The 17,801-nt window shown below is 40.2% G+C and overlaps 1 pseudogene; it reads right to left on the minus strand.

Moving 5' to 3' along the window:
- Positions 1 to 15,716: 15,716 nt before the first annotated feature.
- On the minus strand, positions 15,717 to 17,541 carry LOC140651462 (uncharacterized; annotated as a pseudogene).
- Between the last annotated feature and the right edge of the window lie 260 nt (positions 17,542 to 17,801).

Consider the following 17,801-nt stretch of genomic DNA (forward strand, 5'->3'; position numbering starts at 1 on the left):
CTCAAACTAAGCAGTCACTTTTGAAAGATGAAGCTTAAAGCCTTTCATTTATGTATGCTTAACAAGAATAAAGGCATAAGTTCCACTAACTTAGAAAGAAAGACTCTGTATCTGCTGATATTCTGGACAGTACTGACTGTCTAAGAATGCAGTCTACTAAAACCATAAAATTTTTCAGTATGAGCTGTGATTAGGGAAACCTCCCCTTCTTTCCCTTCCCATCTTTATAGCTCTTAAATATAAAGATGTTGATAATTTAAGAAACATAGTTGTCAGTGATGTCTTTTTCAGTGTCTTAAGGAGAATAAATTAGTACATTGTCATTGTTAAGCACAATGTAACATTCAAGATGCAAGTCACTTTCTTCACTGCAGTGGAGTTTACAGTTGTAAAGAGAAACCTAGCTAATACTTAATTAACCAAGGGTTGGGTTACTTTGTGCCGTGGATAGGAAATTCAGATTCCTACCATTTCAAGAGGAAGAAAAATAATTACACACAGATGTGTAATAATTTATTTGTTCTGTATTGACTAGTGAAAAAAAATACCAGTTGTAATTATGCAACCTGATTTCCTTTATTTACAACAGCTGAACAAAATATCTGACAAGAGAGGTGTGGCCTATATCAGTAGCATAAACACTGTCTGGAGTATGTGGCGTGTATTTGCAAAGCAACATGTTATTATCAATTTACTGCAAGATGTACTGTTTATTTAGCACAAGTGTATTTGTGGTTCTTGCTTATCCAACTATTATTTAGCTAGAGATAACATGGTTATTACTTATCAGCTAAAAACAAATTAGTGTTTACAGTTACAGAGTGAAAACGTCATGCTAAGTGCTAGCTAAAAATGAGTTGTTTTTATACTGTTGTTGTAGTTAAAAAGCAGTAAACTGTGTACTATCCTGATAAAACAGGACAGTACACAATTCCTTTATGGCTGCCTTTCATTGTTTCCTTAGTGTCATGGTATACCAGTGGTACACTAGACTTCTTGACTTCTTGGCATAGGGTCATGGGACTGATTCTTCTGATCAGCAAGGAGAATCATTTGCAGCCTTGAAAGTCAGGTTGTAAATGCCGGCTTCATCTCTTTTTTTTCCACCTGGTGTGTGCTCTCTGTCTCCTGATGTGGCTTCTCTTTAGTTTTACTTTCTATTTTTTTTGCTGAGGGAGGAGATATTACACTTTCAAAACTTGCCTAAGTTTTGCACTTTGCTTTTTCACTCCTTTTAAAAATTATTCAAGATTATTTACAAGACTAAGGACTTTGTAAGTCTGGTTGTAGTGTCAGTATGTGTTGCATACTGATTAACTGTTGTTTCACAACACAAATAATGTAAACGTAATTAAAAATCTACTCTAATAATTTAGTGATCATACTGACATATGGAGAGAAAATTTTTCTCCTGTTATGTTGGGCATATTTAGTTTTGTAATACAAACCCTACAGAGTACAGTACAGTAACTACAAACAGTAACTACTAAAGTACAGTAACTACAAACTTTACTACACAAGAAAATGTTAGCAATATTAAGTGAAATGCCCACACTTTGGTTAATATAGCCTCAAGGCATAAAGAAAGCCTTTAATGCATTTAGTAAGAGCTCTCTGTATTTGATCTGTTTCTGTTTTGCAGCTACTTACTCTGTGTGCTGCAAATGAAAAACAGAGATGACCATCTGTATGTCAAGAATAATAAATTATATTTCAGAAGACGCTGTTTAGTTGCTCTGAATGCCACTGGTTTGAATCTTTCTTTAAAGAACTAAGAGGAAGTAAGTCTCTCACCTGAAGAAATCTCTACTTAAATAGATGAGACATGGTCAAAAAGCAAAGAAAAGATATGCTGCAATCCAAACTGGCCAAACAGACTTGTCTTATATCTTGTTAACAATAAGGCTCTTAGAAAGTAAGCTTATTATCCTTAGTGTTTAAATTATAGTGTAAACTAGATCAGAGGATTAAGAGATGAAGAATGTGAAGAAAAGTGGAGGTGGTCTCATGGACTGCTCATGCCAAATTAAATCTTGTTATTTAAGACTCTTGCACTGGTGTCTTGCAAGGTAAAAAAAACTTTCTTGAAAGCTTTAGATACTGTTCTTTTTTCTACTTCCTGCAGAACAATCTAAAACTTCCCCCCCCCAGTATTCTACTGTTTTTTGCCTGTGAAGGAAAAGCATACTGTAGGAAGGTTGTAGTTCCCAGCTGCTATTTCTGTTTTCTGTGTTCATAGAGAGCTGGGTGTGTACTTAGCAGTGGATTCAGTTCAAATTGCTCTTTTACATATGGCAACATTGACATTTAGCTACAGTCAGGAATTCCCTTCTTGAGGCCAGTGGATGGTATACTATATTTGCTGGAGGCTAATAACTTGTGAGCTAATTTTAGCACACACTTGAAACAGATCTCATTTATTTCCTGGTATATAATTAAGAGTAGCATCACTTTAACATCAGACATATCTCTTGTGCCTCTTTGCTAGAAGGATCAATTAGGAATGCAGGCCAATTCCCATATAGAGGTAGATTTGATTTTTTTTGCAAGCACTTAAGCTTGACTGACTGCTCATATCCTGAGTACTACAAATCCGTGGCCCGTGTCCACCCTCCTCCTTTTCAAAACAGCTAGAATGTGTTGCCTAATGTGTTGCCGAAGTAAGCCACAGGTTTCATTTAGTAATGCCTTTCTGCAGAAATTATTTAAATAAGAAAAAGGAGTCCAAAGCTAAAGTGTCTAATGGCCATCATGTGAATCCTCTGTCAGGAACTTTAGAACTTTTCCAGCTGGCTCTCCTAAGAGGGCCTTTAAAATCCTCGCCCGTGGAAATAATGTGTTTGGTTTGTTAACGATGAAAACTTCCACCACAGCCAGTAAAATTCATGCCAGAGCTGAGGCGGAGGACCCCGCCCTGAAAGCCTTTTGCGTCTGGAGTTTGTGTGGATGTCGGCGTGAATCCTGCCCTTGGTCCTTTGAGAGCTGATCCTTGGCTTAAGGCTCAAGAATCTGGCCCCTGCTATATCTTCCAGTGTTTAAACAAGAAAGCTGTTTTTCTTCCTGCTGTTTGCATCATAATTATGTTATTTGCTTCAACAAAGATGTCAATCTGCTTCAGAAGATTTTTACTTCTTAATAAAGCTATTTATTCTTTCCTTATTTTTCAATTGCTATTTTCAATTCTCTTTATACATACGTTTCTAATGCAGTCATTTGTTTATGCACAAAGCTAGCAGTAAAAGTGAAGAACAGAATAAAAGGGGGGAATACAAATACATTAAATATACTTTAGTTACAGGCAACCATAAATAAAAATTTATTAACATATCAGCTAAAACACTTCTCTAACTGAAACATCTGTAAATGTAAAAAAAGTGTTATCTTTCTTTGCAGATTGGTGAAAGGTCATTTAAATTAGTTCCAATTTATGTACTATTGTTCCATTACACCATTGTCTTTCATCTTATAAGTTAGCATGCACAACATCCTTCTGTCTGCAACCAAAGATTTTGTACATAAGAGCTGAAGAATAACGTACACACACACACAAAAAAAAAAAAAAACAAAAAGGAAAGAATGTAAAGGAATGAAAAATGGCTGATTACATTCTCCTCAAAACTCTTTAATTTTTTTATTTTTGCATTTTCCTCATTGTTCCTCTATAAAATGTTTACAACAATTTTAACTTAGTTTCTTTGATGCTGATTTCCATGCATCAACAATTTGCTAAAAGCAGCTTCTGCCATTTCTGCATAGTATATGAGTGATTATTTTTTCAGGCTGAATTGACTTGCTCTCATGCTCTCTCCAAAAAGAGCGATCAACAGCCACTGTTTGAAAATTCTCATTAGGCACTTTAACATTCAAGCTGTGGCCCTGCTATGGTTTCTGAGGTCCTGACATAGAAGTCTAGTGACTTCAATATAGGTTTGATCATACAAATAAATTAGCTAGGTATCATAACAGTCAATCTATAAAACGTATTTGTTTCTATGCTGCTGCTACCATTAATTCTACAAAGCAAAATTCTTTAAAGAAGCAATAGTTGTTGCTTGAAAATATCAGATGAGTGAAGACATCTGGCTGACAGTCCAAGTGGGATCAGCGCAGCATCTGGAATCACCATGCCAGCGGGAATCACTTCTTGCTAATCTATTTGTGTCTCCCTTTCTGAGTGGTTATAGCCACTGTTGCTCCTCTTAAATGGAAAGACCATAAGACAGAAAAAAATGAATCAGAATTGTTTGGGTGATCTTTGTGGGTCCTGTCCGTCTTCCCTCCTGCTGCTTAGGAGGCTGCTAACAGCTAAGGCAGATGAGTCTAAGCAGGGATTATGTATGTATATATGTATTCATTTATTTAAACAAATCTATAAAATGGCTTTTGATCGGCTTAGTCTGTGGGCATATTTATTTTACTCTAAAAATGTCTTCTTCAGGAAGTATGGTCCACTTGGGAGATGCATGTGGAATTATTCTTTTTCTCCGTAATCCATTTTTCACATGGGTGGGGTGTGTGTGTAGCTACTTTGGAATGCTTCTTCTGTGGCCTGTGCTTCCATGTCCTTATGGCAGTGACTTTTGAATAAAAGCTTTAATAAGATATTTTTTAAAATCGTACTTCTAATTATTTTTCCTTGTATATCTACACAGCTACATTCTAACTAGATCATTATAATTCAGCCTCTGTTTCCAACAACGTAATAAGGAGCTTGTTCACACTTGAAAGTTAATTCTGATTAAAGTAGATGTAAATTTAATTTCTGTAGCTATTGCTGAGTAACTCCACTTGTGGATGTGCTTATTTGAACTCTGCTTATCTGAAATAACTTTCTAATAATGAGACGTAATCGGAATAAGGGATAATTCTGCAGGAAAGGCACGTAAAAACATAAAGTTGTTTGTAATATCTATACCTCGCATTGTGGACAAGCTGTGAGAAGTCTTTTAGTGTGGTATTATTTTAGCTTTCTATGTGAATTTCAGGTGATAAACATTTCTGAAGTCTCGTTGTTGTTATCTCTGATGTCACTTAGATAAGAGAGCTTTTATTTCATTTGAAATTGAACTAAGAGGACTGCTTCCTTTGAAGAAAGTTGACGGTAATCTTCTAGAGTAAGTTATTTACTGGATTCCAGTTCCAGAAAAATAGCATGAAGAACAGGGAGTCAACAGCTGGCTTGCTGTGCCGAATGATGGATAGAAAAGCCTTTGCACAAAGAGGGCGATACTGTCTTTCTGCGGTTTCCCACACAAATTGAAGTATTATAATAAAAAAAAAAAGAGGTCATAGCTCTAAAGAGTTAGAGTCCTAGAAAGAGTTTTCCCACATAAAGGGGAAAAGCTGTCTGTTGTGGGTGTAAAAATTCCATTTTCCTGGGTGCACCATCTCCTGCGCATTGAGGCATTCATGGGATCTAGACAGTGGTTTGCTTCTAAGTGTAGTGTGCCACAAAATGTGGTCCTACATTTTTGCAAGAATATACTAGAACTTGCACTGAAAGGCTTGTAGAAGATGGAGGGAGTAGGAAAGTAGTATGCCATGAATGCAGAAGTTTCTGTTATTAGTTCTCCTGACCATTTGAATGACAAGTGTCAACCTGAAATCACAAGCTTCCACTAAAAGTTACTAGTTCTGCTTCTGTAACAAACAGAAGCTTGAAAATAGTATTTATGTACCTAAAAATTCAAATTCAGCTTAAAAAGGTCCCCAAAGGTGCTACCTTTGAAGGGATTCTGGGTCAAGAGCTACCATTATTTGAAGCTGGCAATATTGAAGTTACCACTGGCCACCTCTTTCTAATGCCTCCTGTAAATACTGCAAAGTTTAGCCTGTCCCCCTTCAAATTAACAGCACATGACCTGTACTTGAAGGGGGGAATGTGATTGTACCACTCTTCTCAAGTCTGAGTGAAATAAAGCACTTCTCCCACTGAAGCTGCGGCATGACCTTGTGTTTTCCTCTCCAAGCACTTATCAACATGTGGGCTTCTAAAAGTATGCACAAATACTGCTCAGCAGTCTAAGACAAGAGGCAAAGGAGTGTACAGTATCGAAACAAAAATACAGTGGAATTTTATGTTGACAGAACGCAGTTGCGAAAACGTGGTTAAGTCAGAACGACAGGGTAACCTTGTTCACAGTGTAGTGGAGATCTCTGAGGACTCTGAATACTTCAGATATAGGTTTAGTACTGCATCTTAAAGATGGTGCTTCCAACAATTCAGCCTGACACCGTGCTGGCATATTATTTAATACCACCTCAGGGGTAAGGATACTACCTATGGAGTCACTAGTGTTAATGCTTGCTATCTACCCAGAAATAGGTGCTATTTGGCAGTTATTTGTTACCTTAAAAAGAAGAAACCATACAGCATACATTTTATATAACTTACACTTAACAGTCTTTCAGATTTAATAGTCTTTCAGAGGATTAGCATATACAGCAGCACTTCGAGGAAACAAGAATTTGTGAAACCCTAATGACAGGAATGAGACAAATCCATTATCTCTGGGTGTGCAGGAAGAGCCAGTGGGAGATCCACCTCTCATGTACCCCTCACATGAATATGTCTCAGCTGCAGGCTCCATGCATCTCTTCCTTCACTGAACCTTGTAAGAGCATCCTGAGCCAGTGGGATTCCACTGGGGACCAGCTGAGGTGGTCTCACAAGCAAAACAGCCACTACTATCTCCAGCCCCTAGTAGACGGGGGAGGGAACACAGTGACCAAGGATGAGGAAAAGGCTGAGGTACTTAATGCCTTCTTTGCCTCAGTCTTTAATAGCAGGGCCAATTGTTCTCTGGGTACCCAGCCCCTGAGTCGGAAGATAGGGACGGGGACCAGAATGGAGCCCCCATAATCCAGGGGGAAATGGTTAGTGACCTGCTGCACCACTTAGACACTCACAAGTCTATGGGGCCTGATGAGATCCACCCGAGAATACTGAAGGAACTGGCAGATGTGCTCACCAAGCCCCTTTCCATCATTTACCAGCAGTCCTGGCTAACTGGGAAGGTCCCTGCTGACTGGAGATTAGCAAATGTGACGCCCATCTTCAAGAAGGGCCAGAGGAGGACCCGGGGAACTACAGGCCTGTCAGCCTGACCTTGGAAGCTGATGGAGCAGATCATCCTGAGTGCTATCACACGGCATGTAGAGGATAACCAAGGGATCAAGCCCAGCCAGCATGGGTTCAGGAAAGGCAGGTCCTGCTTGACCAACCTGATCTCCTTCTACAACAAGGTGACCCACCTAGTGGATGAGGGGAAGGCTGCGGATGTTGTCTATCTAGACTTCAGTAAAGCCTTTGACACGGTTTCCCACAGCATTCTTCTGGAGAAACTGGCTGCTCATGGCTTGGACGGGTGTACTCTTTGCTGGGTAAAGAACTGGCTGGTTGGCCGGGCCCAAAGAGTGGTGGTGAATGGAGTTTACTCCAGTTGGCGGCCGGTCACAAGTGGCATCCCCCAGGGCTCTGTGTTGGGGCCAGTCCTGTTTAATATCTTTATCAATGATCTGGAGGAAGGGATCGAGTGCACCCTCAGTAAGTTTGCAGATGACATCAAGTTGTGCGGGAGTGTTGATCTGCTTGAGGGTAGGAAGGCTCTGCAGAGGGACCTGGACAGGCTGGATCCATGGGCTGAGGTCAATTGTATGAGGTTCAACAAGGCCAAGTGCAAGGTCCTGCACTTGGGCCACAGCAACCCCGTGCAACGCTACAGGCTTGGGGAAGAGTGGCTGGAAAGCTGCCTGGCAGAGAAGGACCTGGGGGTGTTGGTTGACAGCCGCCTGAATATGAGCCAGCAGTGTGCCCAGGTGGCCAAGAAAGCCAATGGCATCCTGGCTCGTATCAAAAATAGCGTGGCCAGCAGGACTAGGGAAGTGATCGTGCCCTGTACTCGGCACTGGTGAGGCCGCACCTTGAATACTGTGTTCAGTTTTGGGCCCCCCACTACAAGAGAGACATTGAGGTGCTGGAGCGTGTCCAGAGAAGGGCAACGAAGCTGGTGAAGGGTCTGGAGCACAAGTCTGATGAGGAGCGGCTGAGGGAGCTGGGGTTGTTTAGCCTGGAGAAAAGGAGGCTCAGGGGAGACCTTATCACTCTCTACAACTACCTGAAAGGAGGTTGTAGAGAGGTGGGGGTCAGTCTCTTCTCCCAGGTAACAAGTGATAAGACAAGAGGAAATGGCCTCAAGTTGTACCAGGGGAGGTTTAGACTGGATATTAGGAAATTTTACTTGACTGAAAGGGTTGTCAAGCATTGGAACAGGCTTCCCAGGGAACTGGTTGAGTCACCATCCCTGGAGGTATTTAAAAGATGTTTGGATGAGGTGCTTATGGACATGGTGTAGTGGTGGACTTGGTAGTGTTAGGTTTACGGTTGGACTCGATGATCTTAAAGGTCTTTTCCAACCTATACGATTCTGTGATTCTGTGATTCTGTGATACTTGGGGAACTGGGGGTAGGGTTGTACTCATAACGTTTTCTTTCTGCCAATCTTTTCTTCTTACTTCTTTTCCTCTGCTCCAGTGTGGTTTATGTATGGGTCACAGTCCCTTTGAGGGAGTTCCTGCCATGGCATATACTCTCCATGAGCCACAGTCCCTTTGGGACTGTCCCTATGCTGGTGGTGGTCATCCATGAGCTGTAGCCCCTCAGGGCTGTCCCTGCCCTAGTGCGTGTCACCCGTGGGCCACAGTCCCTTCAGGGCATCCCCATTGTGGCACAGGTTCCTCCATGGGCTGCAGTCCCTTCAGAGGTGCACCTTCTCTGGCATGGAGCATCTCTGAAGAGCACATCTCCATCTGTGCCCTCAGCGATGTCCCCGTCCATGTGTCTCCTCTGTTTCTCCTCTCCCAGCAGCTGCCACTCTTTCTTAAACACATGTGAAGAGAAGCACCACGTGGTTGGTTGAAGCTGTGGTGTGTGATATGGGGTGCACCCTGGTTTCAGAGCCAGCTGGAAGCAGCTGTGACTGCACAGGGCAACTAATGGATTCCTGCCTGCAGGGCACCCTTGCAGGCCCTGGCTACAGAAAACCTGACGTTTGTGCCCATTAACAGCTGGGTGCAGTCTCTTGGCATAGCATGCTGTGCCCCTGCAAGACAAACTCTTACTGAGTGGGCTCCCAAAATGTCCCAAGGTAGTTCAGGGTCTACCTAGATAGCAAACTCTGTTTTGCTGCCTTTTGGTTTGTTTATCCTGTGGTTGTGTGTTGTTACTTGATATCTATGAAATACTTAAAAGTGAAATAGAAATCAATTGCACTTCTTGTTTATTAGTAGCAAAGTCTGCTTTGAAAATGGCTCCTCCTCAAGGATGTCAGTGTCCACTGGACATAACAGTTGAAAACAGAGGAGCAAAAATTAAAGCAAATGGAATTGAAAGTGAGGCTATTCAGAAACTAAATGTGTTAAAGATTTGTCACAGCACTGACTTTCTTTGAAGGTATCTGCCTTCAATTACCAAAGATGAGTCTTGCAAAGCTCTGAGTTAGTATGAAGACGGAGGAGATGCTTTCTTTCATGTCTAGCTTGCTAGGCAAAAATTGTTGTTCTTTATCACAAGAAACTACTGACAACGATCCATCCCTGTGATCATCACCTCAGCAAAGACTGCTGTGATGATTTATATCTGAAGCTTGTGCTAGGCACCAGCTTTACCTGATGTAAATGCTGCAGTTAATTTTCTTTGTATAAAAAATACACTACCAGCAGGTTGCTATAGTTCCCAGGATCCTCCACAGTCTCTTATTTGACTTCTAGTATCCATTCAAGAGCCCTTAATCTATTTTTCTTCATTTGCAGCTTGATGCAAAAGCTATGCTCTCAGGAGCCACGTAGTTAGAAAGCTCTGGACAGACGAGGAAGGTTCTTGGAGGAGGTCACCTGACTGCGGAGGGAGCTAATGGATGAAATAAAAATTAATTTAAACTGCAATTTGCAATGCTTACCTACTAGGAAAATCTTGTCTGTGTTACTGCAGACAGAATTATATTAATGGAAAAGTCAGGAATGAAAGAAATCAGCAAGCAAATGAGAATTTGGACATACTTGGCTTAAATGTCCACAGGACACACAGAGAGCAAGGTCCACTGTGAAGCATTTGTTGAATGTCCTAGAGACTTGAAAACGTGTAGGAATGGTGGTGATGACTGCCTTACAGGAAGCAGAAATAAACATAATTGTACTCATTTTAATTGTTAACTAGGCATAGAAATTTAAAAGGAAAATGGGATTTTTTTTTCCTGCATGTTGATCACAGTTAGTCAATAGGAGCAGATTTTTTACTGTTGAGAGAGTCTGAAGACATCTGGGTCCCAATAATCGTTAACTTTGAGAAACAATTGGTCTCAACAAAATGACAATCATGCTGGTGCATTTGTTTTTCTATTCTTCTTGGCTGGTACGTTTTATTTTCTGATGTGCTTCTGTAATAGCAATAGGGGAGGGGGTCAAGTCTGTTCCTTGTCAGGCTTAGTTTTAACTCCTGTTGGGGCTCTTTTATGGTTTGTGAGTTCCTTTTAAAATATATTGTGTAGGTGTGTAGTAGTCTTCACAGAATGGGGGTATGGTTTCTCTTAGATGGGATCTTTTAAAATACTTAACCTGACTTCTGAATTGAACACTATTTTGAATATGAATAAAGGAAAATTTATTTGAAAGATAAAGGGGCTGGAGTGAAAAAAAAAAAGTTTAGCTGACATTATGTGGCATTCTTACGAAAGACCATCTTAGGACCTGTAACCCAACCAAGGGTGGGCTGAGGAGGATTGTCTGTATAAGCACCTTTGAGTACAACTTCCTTTTAACAGCTTTTTCAATGCAGAGGAGCATGTTCAAGAGATCAGCAGAATGCACCTTTACAGATTAACCACTTGGTGTCACGAAAGCACAGCCCAGCATTGCTCAGATGTTGTGATGTCAGTCAGGCTGACTGTGGCTAACATTGTGTATGCTTGTTTTTAAGATGTGGCTTCAGCAAAAGGCTAGCTCTTCTGTTTCTTTATTCTTAATTTTCTTTTCTCTTTTCCAATCTTAAGGTTTTCATGATTAATTTTCTTTTTTTCCCCCTCATCTTTACCTTGCTCTTTAGCTGCATATTTTGGTTTGCTAAAATGCTGGTAAGACCAAATCCTGCTAGAATGTGTTTGGCAGGAGTTGTGAGCAAGAAACACAAGCCTTTCCTGGCATATTTTCTGTGCTCAGAATTTGCCCCCAGAATTGCAGCTTGAAAGAATGAATCTTTAAAAGAAGCTCTCTGACCTTAAAATGATATATACAGGGGAGTAAGGAAGTAGGTTATGCATCTACTCAGAAATTAACAAAACTCCCCACTGTTCTAATTAGGGAAAAGGATGCTGTAAACTGAGTGGAGAACATCAAGGACAGCTAGAGAACAATCTAATGTTCCTTTTAAGGATTTAAATTATCTTGCCTTTTTTTTTTTTTTCCTTCTGTATTACATGGTTTCTAACCTTTGTGCAAGCATCCAGCAAGATACCAAACAGTCTGTCTCCATCCTTCCCACCTTATGAACATTTTGCAAAGCCATAGCAGCAACAGTTTTGCTACCTCTGTCCTGGGAAAAGCACAGTTCATGTTGCAGCCAGTTTCCCTGCCACTGTGGTGCTTTGAGCCTGGAAGGGTGAAGAAGAAAATAAGGAACAGGCCTGATCAACCAAGTGGAGAACATAATACTGAAATGTGAACTAGTATACAAGTTTCTAGCCAAGAACTTCCTCTGGAGAAATATAGTGTGTTATATTTCATGTATCTCAAATTAAAACACAGAGTCATATCAAATACCATGGTGTCAAGGTATTTTAGGGTATCTAAAATCTATGTCTGTCCCCGAGTCTAACAACTTGAGTTCATCTTTGAAAGTATTACAGCTTCTTAGAGATCCTGGCTTCTCCTTCAGACAGAGCAGAACTTAGTCTGAAACCAAGTAGGTTCATCTGGATACTCAGTTGTTGCCTACTTGCTTAGTTAATTGTAGTTCAGGTGCTCATGCTTTTGTGCCAGTATATTTGTCAGAGAATCCACAGTTCACTTTAGTTTTGTGCAAGTTCCCCCTGCAACAAAAATGAAATTTAGGTTCTGACTGCCTCTTCAAGGAAGAATTCCTCAGAAGATATATTCGTCTAATAATGAGTTTAATTTAGATTGGGATTCACTGAAGTGATGATTTGGGGAAGACACCCTCTGAGAGCACAGAAGCACAAAACCAGAACAGAGTATATCCTATTAGTTATAATTTACCATAGCCTAAGATGAATGCTATCTGAATGCTGGTTCTCTCAAGCCACAAGCAACCCTGTCAGAAAAACAATTTAGAAAGACATTAACCCACTTTTGAGTTAATAAGTGGAAGCTGTAGGGAACTCCAGGAAGTGAAGTCCTCTGACTCTACTGCTGACTGATGCATTAGCTGTGGTATTTTTCAGAAAATGGAAGGAAAACGTGAGGTATGCTAATGAGGATTGTATGTTTTTGTGTATATAGTCTTTCTACTTATGTAAATAATTGGCTGTCACATCACCTGCTTGCTGTCTCCTAGCTAAACATATGCGTTTAAGCTTTCTGATACTTTAGTGCTGTAATTCCTTGAAATCCAATGCAAATATATTTAGAACGCAAATATGAGGTTACAAAGCATAGTGGCTTACAGGGTATTTCCATATACCACACTTTTAATGAAGCTTCCTATCCATTTCCTTTACGATTCAATTGATTACCCCAGTCTTTGACATGGTATTCTGGTACTTGGCAGCTTTTCCTTTTTCCTAAATCAAAATTGGCCTGCGGGTATCTTAACCATTTGGATGTAGAAATCTCATTTTCTGTCCTCCAAGGCTATCAAAAATAGTCCAATTTAGAAAAAATGTCTGGTCTCCTTGAAATAAAGAAGAAAGAAAAGGAATATGTAAAGCTACAGAATAATCTTGCACTTATTATATGCCATATCCCTGTCACTGCCCTGACTCTTTACACATCCGCTTGAATTAGTTTAAATAGTCATTAGCATTCCACATAGTGCAGCGTATAATAGGGATTGCAGTGCTGATTCTAGGCGAGTGGCAACGTGAACTTCAGGGGGTTGTTTAATATTCATTGTACACACTTTGAAAAAAGACAGAACATGTTTTTCAAACTTCACTGCACATCTGTACATCATTGCATGTGTATTGTGGGCCCTGGTGGCCACTGAACAAGCTGGGCCAAATCTGCCCTCAGTTGCACTGTTAAAAATCTGGATAAATTCCATTCTTTTAAAAACAGAGATACCCTGTTTACACCACTGTAGCAGAAGGCAGATCAGGCCCACAGTTTGTTTCCGTCTGCTGTGATCGGCTGATGGTCTGTGCTTAATGATATTACAGGCCTATAGGGGTATCTATACAACAGTCTCAATTCAATTTGCTGATTTTAAATAAACACACTGCACTGAGACTCTTCCTAGGAAGAAATAAAAAAGAAAAAGGAATGAATGCCAGCCTCCTCTGATTTCAAAAAGGATCTTTTGGTAGAGCCTCCTGGTCCCTAATCTTCCGTGTTCTTTTATGTGCACCTACTGCCCCAAGAGCTTCTCTTGTCCCCAGGATCCTCTTGGATTTTCTTGGCTTGTAATGCTGGGTTTCTAGGTAAAAGTTTTGCTTGGTAGTGTATCAGTGTACTTAAAGTACTTAATCTTAGAAACTGCAACAGCATCTCTTGCTGAGTATATTCTGCTGTGCTTCCTTGCTGAGTGCTAGAACCAAGCCTGGTTCTCACGTGGCAGAACACACCACTACCTACAGAGGAGATGTATGTCAGGTAGTCTGATAAATTGATTTTGTTTTTTATTTATCCTGAGTTATGTGGTTCTGGTTGCTCTTTTCTAATTTTCTTAGTTTATGTTACACAGCATTGATAGGATTCTTCCTGTAGCTACAGAAGTTTCAGGGTTAACTTTACATTGAGCTGTATTCGAAGGAAACAGATGCACAAGAATGTTATTGAGATAAGTGATTTTTGTTTGTTTCCGTATGTCTGTTGTCAGTATAAATGAAGCTAATAAAACATGTATGAGCTAAGATTCTTCACTTCATGGTCCTTGGTATTTAGAAACAGAACATTTCTGAACTGACTGTAGATATGGAGAAAACTTTTATGCCAGCTATCATCGATAACTAGTTCACTGTATAAGTATAAAGTATGATGGTTATAAGAGGTGCTTTGTGAATATGGCAAAGATGTATTATTTTTAGACACAGCTTTTGGAGTTAGGGGAATATATTGAATCACCTTTATACAGTGCCTGGAAAAATAATCTATTTTTGTAACCTCTGCCACCACAGTTCATAAGAATTGGCATTTATAACACTTCATTCTGAATCACTGACATTATGTGACAGTATATTTATTCTTTCAATAATGCTGATAACAAATTTCCTCAGTTCATAATATAGGGTTTTTTTCCTAGCTGCCAATCCAACCTGGGATCTGAATTCTGAGCATTTTTTCCTAACTTCATTGGCCCCATCCTGCTTGGTAGCAATGATAATCTTAATGAAGGTATACGAGGAAAAAGGTTTATAGGACTTCTTCCTTGGGGAAAAAGTGTCGCAAACCCTGATTTAGGATCCTGCCGACTATGCCAATTTGTCGTGAACATGTGATTTAGATAGCTTAAAAAATCACTATTAAAGGTATTAGCAAAATTGGTTTTAATATGGTGTTGTAAAGGTGCAACTTAACAACGTTCAATGGCAAAGTTCACTCTGTTAATTACTGCATGGAAGAAACATACAAAGGAAAAGTGGGTTACACTCATGTTAGAATGATTCACAGAGAGACCGGGGATACAAAAGTGTATGGAGGACCCTCCTGTTGAGTCACGAAGTTCAGAGTAGACCCCCTTGCTTGCTAAACTCCTGACGGAACTTAGGTGCGGCTAGGTCCAATCTTAGTCTCAGGTTTGGACAACAGTTTATGTCTAAGGGATTATACATACAAAATGTATCAATTCAGCATGCAATTAACGTTACCAAGACAAAATCAAAGTTACCATACTACAAGGTTATGCACGATATCGGTCGCTTACCAAAGATCTGCCGTTGGTAAAAGGTCTCTCTGCCTCAAGCAGCAACCTTGAGAGGTGTCCCAGCTCTAGGGGAGATCACCGCCGTGCAGCCACGCTGCCTAGCAGGGAGAGCTCAAAGAAGGCTCCCTTAGGCTGCCATATTTATAAGATAAAGTTGTTGGCTTGTAGCCAAATTACAGGTGATAGGAAAGGTACGCATGAGGCTCCTTGTACCCACAATTTTCTTTGTTCCATGATAAATGAGTCTTGGAAAAGCTACCCGCGATTCATGTGTTGATCACATGATGGGTGTTCCAAGCTCATGCATCGATGCTCTCCGTGCCACTCGGCCTCTTTGTGGGTTCTCAGAGAACAACAGACTGGAACCAGACGGGTTCTTGGCCTGGCCATGGCTCAGGCCTTTATCTCCTTTGGACCCTGTACCAAACTACTGCTAGTCTGGTTCAGACGGCAAGTGCATCCATCACGCTCCACCCCGTGACTACAGTCAATCCACTTTATCAGTTCATAGAGTGGTAGTACGGTTACCTCTTGCCTCTGTGTCATAAGTATGTGGTGTATTGCAGATCAGTAGTAAGAGTCCAATTATTTGGTAAGCTGTTTAGTTTAAGTGTTGTAATTAATATTAGTTATATACGATTTTACATACAGAACCAGCTGATGTATGCATTTTACATGCTGGATTGATGTAATTTGTTTCATTTTTTTGCCAAACTTTGATATACAGAATGATTATAAGCAAGAAACGTAATGAGATTAAAACTAACAAAACTACAATTGGATGCAGCATCAAATTCAAAATTCCAGTTGCTGTTGTGGACCATCCAAAAAGAGTTTCCCACCAGTGGTGTTCTCCATCTTTCTTCACTTTTTCTAGGCACAGTGTACCGCCTCTGCATCACGATAGATGGTAATCAGGGTTCTTTGTCCGTCATTTTGAATTCATTTTAGCAATTGACTCAGGTCATTATGTCGCAACAGTTTTTGCACCAATGTGAGATTCATTCCAATAGGTGTAAGCAATATTGATACAATGTATGGTTAGATTGCAGCAATTGCTGGGTTGTGACAGGAGTGGAATAGTTAAAGTCGCATCCCATAGTTTTGGTAAATTACAAGTACAGATGTTTGAGTGATTATATGTCTCTACAGTGGTGTTGTCTATAAATATAGAATCACAAAATGTTCTCATACAAACACATCAATTTTCAACATATATAAGTACAGTTTCAGGGGTTTCATCAGGACGTATTTCAAAATGACAAACATGTTGTTCTGTGTCAAGACAAATGTCTTGGTCCTTAATGGTGTTATTTTCACGAATAAATCCCTGTTTTTCCCATACAACACATGCATCAACATCAACAGTTTGCCATTTGTTCCCTTTTTGTTGGGCCCATACTCTATGTTGTAATGGATAGAGGATGGTTGCATTGTGATTTAATCCCAGTGCAATGACAGGGTATAAGGTGTATACTGAAGCATTGCATATTGTTAAAAGCTGTGGCTTTACTGTCAGTAGGGTCATAGGTAAAATTAACTAGATGCCACCAGGAGTGGAATTCCCTTTCAAATTCAGTTGCATTATCCCAGATTACTTTTTGAATTTCAGTGGGTAAGGTGCCCTCTTCACCTTCTCTTACAATCACTGCCACAGTAGATTGTACCCATAATTGAGCTTGAATACAACTAAGAGCGAGAGAGACATTAATTTGCATTGCACCTAGTGTGTTCACAATTAGTTGGTGGCCCTTTTCATTAATTCTTTCCCATTGAGACAATATATCAGACAAGAGCCGTTGGTTAATTCCCAATGTTGATAGAGAAGATTGCAATGGACGTTCTAATTTGTGTAAATTACTTGTTGTTGGGCTTACTTTGTTTGATAAAACTTCAGTGCCCATGCTGTTTAATACTCCTACTCCTGTTCCTAAAATACCAGTCACATGTCTTCTTGATCATTTTGGAGAGGTGAGGGTTCGTCCGTGCAGCCATGCTAACCATCCTGCGTAGGTCGCACTTAGGAATGGTGAACAGGTAGGTTTAATTGCAGAGATATTAACCTGCATTGATAATTCTACTCATTTGAGGGATCATGATGGATTAAATAGCGCTTGTGGCTGGCCTGTATATTTGATGGCATAAGGTCCAATTTTAGAAATTTGTGGGGAGAGAGTTTTCTCATCCTTTACAATTGGGGTGGATGTTAAGTGAGGAGTGGTGGATGTTGTTGTGCTAGACTCAGTAATGTCTATTTTGAATTTAAATGATAGTCCCATGTCCCTGCGGGCCCAGATGCAGATTATGAAAACAGGTTGTACTAAGGTAAAATTGTACCAACAGTCCAATCTTTCAGAGATGCAAAATTTTGTATCTTTTGTTATTAGGTTTGATGTAATGCTGTACACAGAAATCTCAGTTGCCTTCTCATGGGTAGACCCATTGATCATCCGGCATCTTATTTTAATCTCTGTCCCTGCCATTCCCCAAAGTCGGGGACTTCTATTAACATCAGTTTCATATCCCAGCTCCATTCATTTTCTAAGTATACTTCAGTTCCGTGTATGGCCACAGTGGAAAGATTTAAATCTCCCTTACTAGGGAGTGTTCCCATAGTCCCAGTATACTTAACATGAGCTTGAGACCGTGGCCACTCTAGGGTTTTCTCAGTAAGACTCCTTAGTAAAACTTGGGGAGTATTCAGAGTAGG

The sequence above is a fragment of the Ciconia boyciana genome, chromosome 4, assembly GCF_034638445.1.
Source record: "Ciconia boyciana chromosome 4, ASM3463844v1, whole genome shotgun sequence".
Classification (NCBI taxonomy): domain Eukaryota; kingdom Metazoa; phylum Chordata; class Aves; order Ciconiiformes; family Ciconiidae; genus Ciconia; species Ciconia boyciana.